Source organism: Physcomitrium patens, chromosome 3, assembly GCF_059467195.1.
Source record: "Physcomitrium patens ecotype Gransden chromosome 3, ASM5946719v1, whole genome shotgun sequence".
NCBI lineage: Eukaryota > Viridiplantae > Streptophyta > Bryopsida > Funariales > Funariaceae > Physcomitrium > Physcomitrium patens.
Genome location: NC_143412.1, coordinates 8,131,127 through 8,141,682, shown reverse-complemented (window position 1 = coordinate 8,141,682; position 10,556 = coordinate 8,131,127).

The following is a 10,556-nucleotide window of genomic DNA, read 5'->3' as shown; positions in this document are numbered from 1 at the left end:
GCAATTTTATTTTACCTTCTATAGCTAGGTGTCTAGTGCATTCTTAAGCAAGACTTCACATAATAGGACTGCAGAAGGATAATTGATGAAGTATTGATGTCTATAGCAATATGGTAGAAGGACAATCTATAAGGTGTTCATATCTACAATAATAGGGCAAAGAGGCTCATTTGATAGGTCTTGTGAGTAGACAGATAGATATTAGATGTAGAAAAAAGTGAAGAGTAGAGGGCGTCCTTCTTAAATTTTATTTTATTTTATTGTTGGCATAGGATTGAAGTACAATACTTACATAATAGTGTATCATAATTTCAACTTTGAGATGACAATGATTGATTTCTCTTAACAACAAAATTTAAATTTTATATTTGCATATTATGCACAATTAACAAAATCTAGATTTTTAACAAGTTTATCTTCTCAAGAACTTTTTGAGTGAGAATCATACTTCAATATGACAATTTTCTTATTTTAGATTTTATTTTTGATAGTAGTAATAAATTGAAGGAAGTAATTTATCATGATGTGATTAGCAAGAATTTTGACACATCTATTATGAAATTTGACCAAACAAGGTATAATATGAAGTGTTGCAATAATACTTGCAAATGGAGACTACATGCATCACAATTACAATTGACATGTACAGGTAAATTTGTCATTCAAGCATTTGTTTCTAAATACACATGTATTGGTGTTGAGTACTTGGCAACTAACAAGTTGTCACTAATTTGATTTTGGACAACATAAAAAAAAGTTTGAAGAGATACCACAATATAGAATTGTAGATATCCAAAATAATATCTTACATAATGAGAGTATTCATATGTCTTATGTGATGGAATGGCATGAAAAAGAAATGATTATTTTTGAGCTAATTGGTTGCTATGAACACTACACCAACCCTAAAAGCATATTGTCACTAAATCAAAACAACAAATATTGGAAGTTATACAAAATTAGTAGTAAAGAAAATTGCTTTCTTGAATTATTTGCTGTCTATAATGCAAGCTTACATGGTTTGCAACATGTTGTACTAGTGCTCATCGTGCTTCTCTGAGTCGCCTCTCCTTCTTCTTCAGCTGACCTCATCACCAGTGAACCACGCACAGCACACATACCCATTGCAGTCTTCTCAACTCCCAAACTTGACAACAAAGTAACATGACACGCTTCCACCCCCCGAATCCTCCCACAAACTCTCACTTCATTGCCAGAGCCCGGACCTCACAAAGTGAAACAGTAACTGAGACCTTGTGAACAGACAGATATAACAAATATCAAGCCTCCAGTGTCAACAAACGACATAGCTGCGAGTTCTACGCCAAGACACTGAGAATCTAGACGCGGAAACGAGGCAGCCACTGTTACGATATATGTGATTCTTGTCGCAGTGGCTGGTGAACGTGATATTCTACTCTCTTTGATATGGGTCTCGCTCTCTCTCTCTCTCTCTCTCTCTCTCTTTCTGCGAGTGAGTGAGTGAGGGAGTGTGTGCATCGTATTCAGTGTCATGCGGTGACACCACAATATCACCGACTGGTCTAGAACGCCTGGTGGCCTGGAATCGCACAATCGATCGCCTGAGTTTCGACGCGCGTAGCACCGATCACCTATTCTGGGTGGGAAAGAAATGAGCTTTTTGCAGTTTAAACTTGCGAAAGGTTGATAGTGGGTCTTGGTGGGAATGGATCCAAACTTGATTTATTGTTATTGTTATTCTTGTTTATATCAATAAGTGGGACTGCTCCTCCGACATGAGATTTATTCGGTCAAGCTCTCTGTATTTGGAAACAACAGTGCCAATAATTCCCCTTTTTGTCTCAACACTTGCTCTCTTTTTGTTTTGTTTTCTGGAGACTGATGCTTTCTAGTGATTAAGCTTTCAAATGTGATTAGTCAAATGTGACTTGAAGAGTACAATTGAAGTGAGTGTATTTAACTTGGAGCATATTAAACTCTAGAAAAATATATATATATATATATATATATACATATATACATATACATACATACATACAAGCTTGATTTAAATTTAAGAGATTCAAATCATTAGTTCTTTTTTGTAGCCAGTCAAGGTTTTAATATTTATTATAGAGATTTAACTTACTATTTTTATCAAGTCCTTATTATGTGTATTATTTTAAAATTAAAGTTTTCTTATTTCATTTTTTTTAATTTTTTTATTTAAAAATTATTTAAAATTTGGTTTTATAGGATTATTTTTTTAATTTTGGTTAAGTTATAACATTTATTTTTTTCACATCTTAGTCTAAGCCCAATATTATAGCACCAATCATCTCAACAGTTAGGTTTGCCAACTACCACAAGAGAATTGGTGTTGTAGTCTATTTCAAATTTCAAGTGCAATCTTGCTAAAATTACAATTCTTTCACTAACAACTAAATAAGATCTTCTACTATTAATCATATATAAAGATAGAATAACATTTCTTAGGATTCTACTAATAACTCTTAATAACAACAATATAGGCTTTGTATATTACCTATAATGTTAACTTCTTTATTTACAAAATATAATTAAATAATATTTTTACATGCCTTCACTAACTAAAAAAAAGAAGAATTTAAAATCAACTTTTATGAAGTCATTTTAGGAGAGTCTCTTCTAAAAGAATATACATACTACTATAAAAATATGTAAATTTTTAACTTTCATTGTAGGATTGTGATTAGTAACAAATTCTTTAAATACAAAAAATAGAAATTTAATTTAAAAAAGAAAAAGAAAAAAATATTGTATGTTATATAGCTGAGCAACTTTTCAAAATATTTCTAGAATTAAGATTTTTTTTAATAATTATGGATTAATATTAAACTCATTTTAGAAAAAAAATATGTATATCAAAGATTATTATTTTATCAACATCTGTATTAGAGATAGAGCTAAGATTTTATTGTCAATATAATTATTTGATATACAAAGATTTCTATAATTTCAAAATCTTTGAAGTTTAGATCTTAAATTTCTATCTTTTAATTGAAATAAGAAACTAATATAAAAATTCTTATATGATTAAGTTTTTAATTTAAATTAATACATATTTTTAGATCCAATTAACTTGAATGTAAAAATATATGACAATTCTAAATCCAAAGATACTAAGTTATTACTTAGATTTTTTCTTGTGATTAAATAATTTTAAAAATTGTAAATAAGTGATAAACTAGATTAGAATGTGATAACCAAAGTTTTATTGATAAGATGAATTTATAAGCTAAGAAAGAAATATAAATCAAAAGCGAAATCAACACACATACATATGATTTTGATCATTTTTTTTTATGTATTTTTTAATTTCTAAACTAAAAGCTTGTAATTTAAACTTCTAATGTTTTTTCTATTTAAACTACTATTAGAGGATTTTAATAGAAATTTCTTAAGATGATATATTATTTCTATAAAGTTTTAAAAAAATAAAAACCTTTATATATATATATATATATATATATATATATGTAACACCTATTATATTTTATCTTTCTTTATCTATTTGATTTAATATCATTCTAATTCAATATTTTAATTAAGCTTACATCAAATTAAAAATCCTAAATCTTTTTATATGGATAAGACTCTTAGTTTTTTCTTTATCCGAAGTCAATAATTTTACTTCCAACTACTAATTTTATGGCATATCTATAAATTATTTGATTAATAAATTAGATATAGAATATAAAATTGTAAAAAAATATGATTAATTAATATTAGAAAATAAATTAAATTATAATTATTATTTAATTATTTAATTATTTTAAAAAACTCTCTTTTATACCTCTAATCTTATCTCTCTCTCTCTCTCTCTCTCTCTCTCTCTATATATATATATATATATATATATATCATTTCATAAACATGTAAAAAGACCATTAGATTATTTTTCTTTCTCATTAATATTTCTATAGAATTGTCTATAGTATCTTTTAATATATGATTAAGAATATAATTAGCAAGATAATATAAAATAAAAGATTAATTAATTTATTTTTCTTGTATTCTATTAGTACCATTATGTATACTATTTACAAATCGAAACTTATCTCTAAAAAAAACAGATTTAAAATTATACTATAGAAGTATCCTACAAACCTCATGGTTTTTTAAAGCTTCTACATTGCTTTCTTGTTAGCTTGTACATTTAGAAGCAATACTAATTACTAACTTTAGTTTTAAATTTTATTTTTTATATTCTATTTTTAATTTAAGATCACATATATATACAAAATATCTAAATTAATTTCTTTTTATTTCAAAAATAAACCTATAATCTTAACCTATATTTTATTTAAGCTTAATTATATGTTATATATACACACACATACACACACACACACACACACACACACATATATATATATATATATATATATATATATATATATCTATATATATATTTGGAGAATTTATTAAGACTTTTTACTAAATTCTTTTATTATTATGAGTAAAGAAAATAAAGATTTTTTATTTATTTATTTGTTGTAGATACATTGTAATTACTATAAAAAAAGAATAAATTAAAATTACTACAGCCATGTACATTATAAAAATAAATTATATTTAATAAGAACTATTTATTAGTTGGAAGAAATATAGATCCAAAATATTTAATTTAAGTGAATAAATAGTAATAAGCTTGTTAAAATATTTTATTCACCTTTAGGAAATAATTTTTTAATTTTTTAAATAAAATAATTTAAACTTTAAAACTAATAAATAAATATACAAAAAAAAAATTGACTTTTGGATGATAATTAATACAATTCTAATTCAAGAATTAATGTTGCCATTTATAAATTAGACAATCTATTCTTGATAAATTTATATAATTTATAGTAAATTATAATATTAAAATTAATTAAGATAGAAAATCTATTCTTGATAATTTAAATATTTCAATATATATCCAATAGGTGTAAAAATAAAAATAAAAATACTTCAATTTTAAAAAATAGAAATTAAGAAGATTTGAAGTATTTTCACACCATACAATCTGAAAAAATAAAATTAATATAAATTTTTTAACTAAATATTTTCTTTAATCTATTTTTAATATATAAGCTAATTTAATTTTCACTAGTAGTAGGTTACAAAACCAAGAATATAAGTTTTGTATAACCATGATGTATGGCATCTAATTATGATATGAAAGTTTACTTAATTCTGTACTACTTATAGATGTATATGTTAGAGTAGAATTTTTTCCACCATTATTTCTTGTTTTTTCTCATCTCCAAATAATATCTCATACATCCTCTAACTTTTGATTCCACTACAATGACTTTCTAAAGACTTCTCTCCAACATAGGATTACAAAGACAATAGATAAGCTATCAAAATGTATTGCAGAGTTGTGAGGTTTGGATAAATGGGCAATTGATGTGATTGCAATATGGATTTTATAAAGTTAATATAGTTTTGAAATGGCCTCTCAAAGAAAAAATGAGGGCCACTTATGAATTATAACTTGTATACTATATGGTGCTATAGAATGCAAAGTGACCTATATACTGGAGATTGTAGTAAAGTACTTAATTGCAATAGTAAAGGTAGATGTTGCAAATTAGTTTCAAGTAGGCTTGCACAAGTATCAAATCCAACTTTTGTATTTGTGTGTTCATCAAAAGGTCCTAAATTATTTTCACATCTATATTCCATGCTAGAGTCTTAGCACTAACAATCTTTACTCACCTTTGTAATGTCTTGTAGTTTGAATTGGAGTGTTAAACAACCTCTTTATAATACTAAATTCAATGGAAGACCTCTCTGCAATGTTGACTAGGGCAAATGACAGCCCTACAATATTGAATTTGACAAGAAAATCTTTCGTAATGCCAACCAAGGCTGGTAATACGTCTATAGTACCAAACTGGATAGAGGATCTTCCCTTCTGTCTTTCGTGCATTGCCAATATAGATTGAAAATCCTCCCATAGTATCAAACAAGTCCAAAAATCTCTTTGCATTATGTGCAAGAATGTCAACACCAAATCACGTTGACAATCTTAAAAATCCTCTTACAAGCTATAGTATGCAAAACTTCATCTATAAGGTTTGGCGTTGTAAGCATTGTACTTCGTTTGCACATATAGCCACTTTGCGTATAGCTTGTTATTCAAGTATCTTATAAGTGTGCACTTCTAGGATAGTCTCTCATTCAATAACTTTATAGACTTGTTTGTTGGCTACACAATCTAATAAGGTTCTTTTAAAATCCTCTTCTTTTCTAGATCTACCAATCTTTTGTGTTTTGATTCTTTTTGTGAAAATTGAATTCTTTCTTTCTTCTTTTTTATTCAGAATTTTAATCTTTAATAAACTACACAATACTCATGTATCCCTCTATAGTTAGCATTAATGATTTAAAAAAATCTAACACGAAATCTACATTGCAATTCATTAGATTGGGTGTATTTTTGATCGTGGGCACTATTAAGAAGCAAGTTATGGATTTCGGATTAAGGCATACAAGATCTAATCCACCAACTTCTTTTGCCTACTCCAAATCTGATATGTTTTTGTTAGTAAAAAAATTGAGTGGTGGAATTTTGAACAAGCTCTAAATTTGTTGCAATATTATGAATTAATAAGGCACATATATCTTTATCAAATAATTATATGCTATTACCTTTCTTCTTTGCAAAATTTCCAATTAAGTTATTTTACCTTGTTCAACTTCTTTTATAAATTGTATGTATGTTTTGCTTAGGTCCATATAATTATCTATTGCTATTCGGTCAAGTTTTAAGATTTTGACAGAGTTGAAACTTTTGGTAATATTGTTCATTGTCAAAGCATGTTTTAAGTTCAAGAACATCCAATGCACAAGAATTCGCTTCTATGTACAATATTTTAAGTTTTTGGATATTCAAAAATCCTGATATTTTTTAAAATACGTCTTAAATAGTTCAAATATATATATATATCTAGAGGTTGTACGACATGCAATGTGTGAGATGGTAGGATTAGAATGTGCAATCCTATGATTTATGGGTAGACTTGCCACTTCAATAGTAATATTGTTGTATAACATGAATTCTTGTTTGAGAATGAACAAAGTACGTAGCTATGGAAGATGAATAAAAAATACAACAACAAGATCCTACCAAATCTAATAGAATATTTAATAAACTTTAATTGATCCTTAACAAACCTAATAAAATTTAACTAAACTAATCCAAAAAAAACCGAAAGAAATTATTAAAGAAATACAAAAAAGTTATAAATTAATTTTAAAAAAAAAAACCCTCACTAATCTTAAATTTTAACTATCTGAGATTTGAATCCAATAAAGCTTTCATATCCTTCAATCTAATCATTTGATTGACATCAAATTTTTCAAACACATAATCAATAAGTACAATGATAATATCACAAAATATCATTCATAAATTTGCTACAAAACTCACAAAATTTTAAAATTTGTAAACTTCATTTTATTTTTCAAAATCCAAAACTAATTAGTATATTTTTTACTTTGAAAGGCCCTCAAAAAAACAATATGCCTTCAAATCATATGAAATAAACTCTTCAAAAACCTCTCACAAGTTCGCTCTCATATCCTATTCTTTGATCAACTAAAAAACCTTAGAATTTCCATTGGTGCATGGTTTTGTGCCTTGAGATCTGATTTTGACCTTCGTTCACAACTGATCCTCTTTTGGTATCAATTCTTGGTATTTTAGAATAAATTTTGATAAAACCTATTTTTAACTTCCTTCTAAAAATACTTATATAATTTATTTTATTAATCTACTTTACTTTGCTTAATTTATGGCCTTATAAAGTAAATAGAAGTCTCTTTTATACAAAGGTAGCATTAATATTTATTAGTTTTTACTATCTCCTTGTCTATTGTCTATATTTTTAAAATAATTTGCTAAAATATTTTTATTTTTAATAATGTAATAATTTTTTTTCTTCTATCACCTAATAGTTGTGTTATAATACAACAATATGAGACTTAGGCCTAATCAAACATGGCTAAAATGTACTTCACAAACTTGCTTTCTTTGTCCATAATTAATGCCTCTTAAACTTTTTTTTTTGGAAGATTATCTTCCATAATACCACTCCCTAAAAATTATATGTAGAATATCTTGATTTGATTTTAATTTTTTGATGCTTCCATGTTCTCCATACTTTCCTAATGTTGCTCTCATTTGCTCATCTCTCTATAGAAAATTCCTTCTTACATTGATAGTATTGCTCAAACATTGTTTTAATGGTGGTGGTTGTAAATATCAATTGTTAACATGTTGTAAAGTTATTCAAATGTCCATGGTATCCTTTACATTTTTGTGTGATAACATGCCTATGTAGTAAAAGAAAAAAGAAAAAATTATACTATAAAAGAGCTTAAATTAAAATATTTTAGTAAATTATTTTAAAATATAGATAATAGAAAAGAAATAATAAAAATTAATAAATGCTAATGTGGCCTTCTTAAATAAGATACTTCTATTTACTTTATAGAAGCATAAGTGAGTCAAATCAAAATAAATGAGATAAATAATTGATATAGATATTTTTACAATAAGATTAAAAAATAGATTTTATCAAAAATCACCTTAAAATATTAAGAATTGATACTCATAGAGGAATAGTTGTGAATCTAGATTGAAATCAAATCTTAAGACACAAGATGGCATATCCACTATAATTCCAAGTTTCTTTGATTAATTAATGAATGGGATTTGAAAGCAAACTTGTGATAGGATTTTGAAGTTTATTTCTTTAATTCAAAGGTATATTAAGGTTTTGAAGGCTTTTCAAAGTGGAAGATGTATTTAGTAGGTTTGGATTTTGAAAAATAAAAAGTTTACAAATTTGAATATTTTATAAATGACAAAGTATATTTACAAGTTAAATTTTTTAGATTTATAATTGTATTTGTCTTAAGTTTATTAGAAAAAATTGATATTAATTTAAAAGTTAAATTAATAGTTATAAATTTTTTTTGTGGATTATGGTCTTAGATAAATGAAATTTAGGATTAGTGAGGGCTTTTGCAATCTCACAACATCTTCCTATTCGATTAAAGTAAAAATTGGTCAAAAAAAATCAGACTTGACAATCTATACACTAGCCAATTTTTAGAGTAATTTAATGGTTTAATAAGGAGAAAACACTATTGGAAGATCAACATTCATATAAAGAAGGAGGGCAACTAATATCTAAGAGGTTTAGAAGTATTTCTTTTAATTGATAAATTTGATTCTCCTCAAATTTTTTATGCTTGTTAATTTTTTGTTGATTAAAATGTGATAAAATATTTAGTCAAGATCAATAGTTCAATTAATATTTATTAAGATTTTAAAATAGGTTTAAAAAGTGATTAAGATTTATTTAGGATTTTTTTTGGATTGTTTAAGATTTGTTTTGAAATTAGTTTAGGGTATATAATTTTATTAGGACTTTATTAGAATTTAGTTTAGAATTGAGGATTTTATTAGGATTTTATTAGAATTTGGTTTAGGATTTGGTTGAAATTTCATTAAGATTTAGTTATGATTTAATTAGGATTGAATTAAGATTATATAAAGATTTGATTAAGTTTTAATAATAATTTGATTAAGATTTTGTTGAAATTTGTTTAAGATTGTTATAATTTGAATAGAATTTGATTAGAGCTACATCAATATTTGATTAAGGTTTTTTTTAGTATTTTTTTAGGATTTATTTAGGATTTTTATTTTTAATATTTTTAATATTTTATTTTTATATTTCTTTATGATTTCTTTATCATTACTTTCTTAGATTAATTTATGAATTTTTATATTTCTTTTGTAATTTTATTTAAATTTCTTTTAAATTGGTTAAAGTTTGATTAGGATTATTAAGGATTATTTAGAATTTAATTAAGATTCTATTACACTTAGCAGGATCTTGTTGTTGCATTTTTTATTTACCTTCCATAACTAGATGCCCAGTACATTCTTAAGCAAAAATTCACATTATACAACATTGTTGAGGTTGTTGAAGAGCAACACCCCACTTTCTATCCTCATCTTCATCATATCTACAATTCCACTTGAATTGTCCAGCTTCCTTTCTTAATGGTTTTTTCTTCGTCCCTCCTCTAATCACATTGCCTTGGCTTCTTCTGGAAACTTTGTCTCCTCTAAAAATTCTTCTAATTTGTGAATGTTGAATTTCAAAAGCTTCAATATTGTCAACTTGAATCTTAATATGAGAGTTTGACTCACTTGTGCTATTATATTGATCATATTTACAAGTATTGGAGTTAATTTCTAATAACTCACTTTGACTTAGCAATTCATTACTTATTCCTACCATACTGTTGATATCAACCTATGATAGCATATACTTTGGATTATAATCAACTTTATAATGCTTAAGATTCTAAGTATATATTAAAATAATTACACATTAAAAAATAAAAATATAATGAATCAAAAAAATAAATAATTTAAATAATGTAATATTATTCACTCAAAAAATTTAACATTAAAATCAAAATCAAAATCAAAATTAATAATGAAATTAATAAAAATATTATTCAAAAGATTTAACATT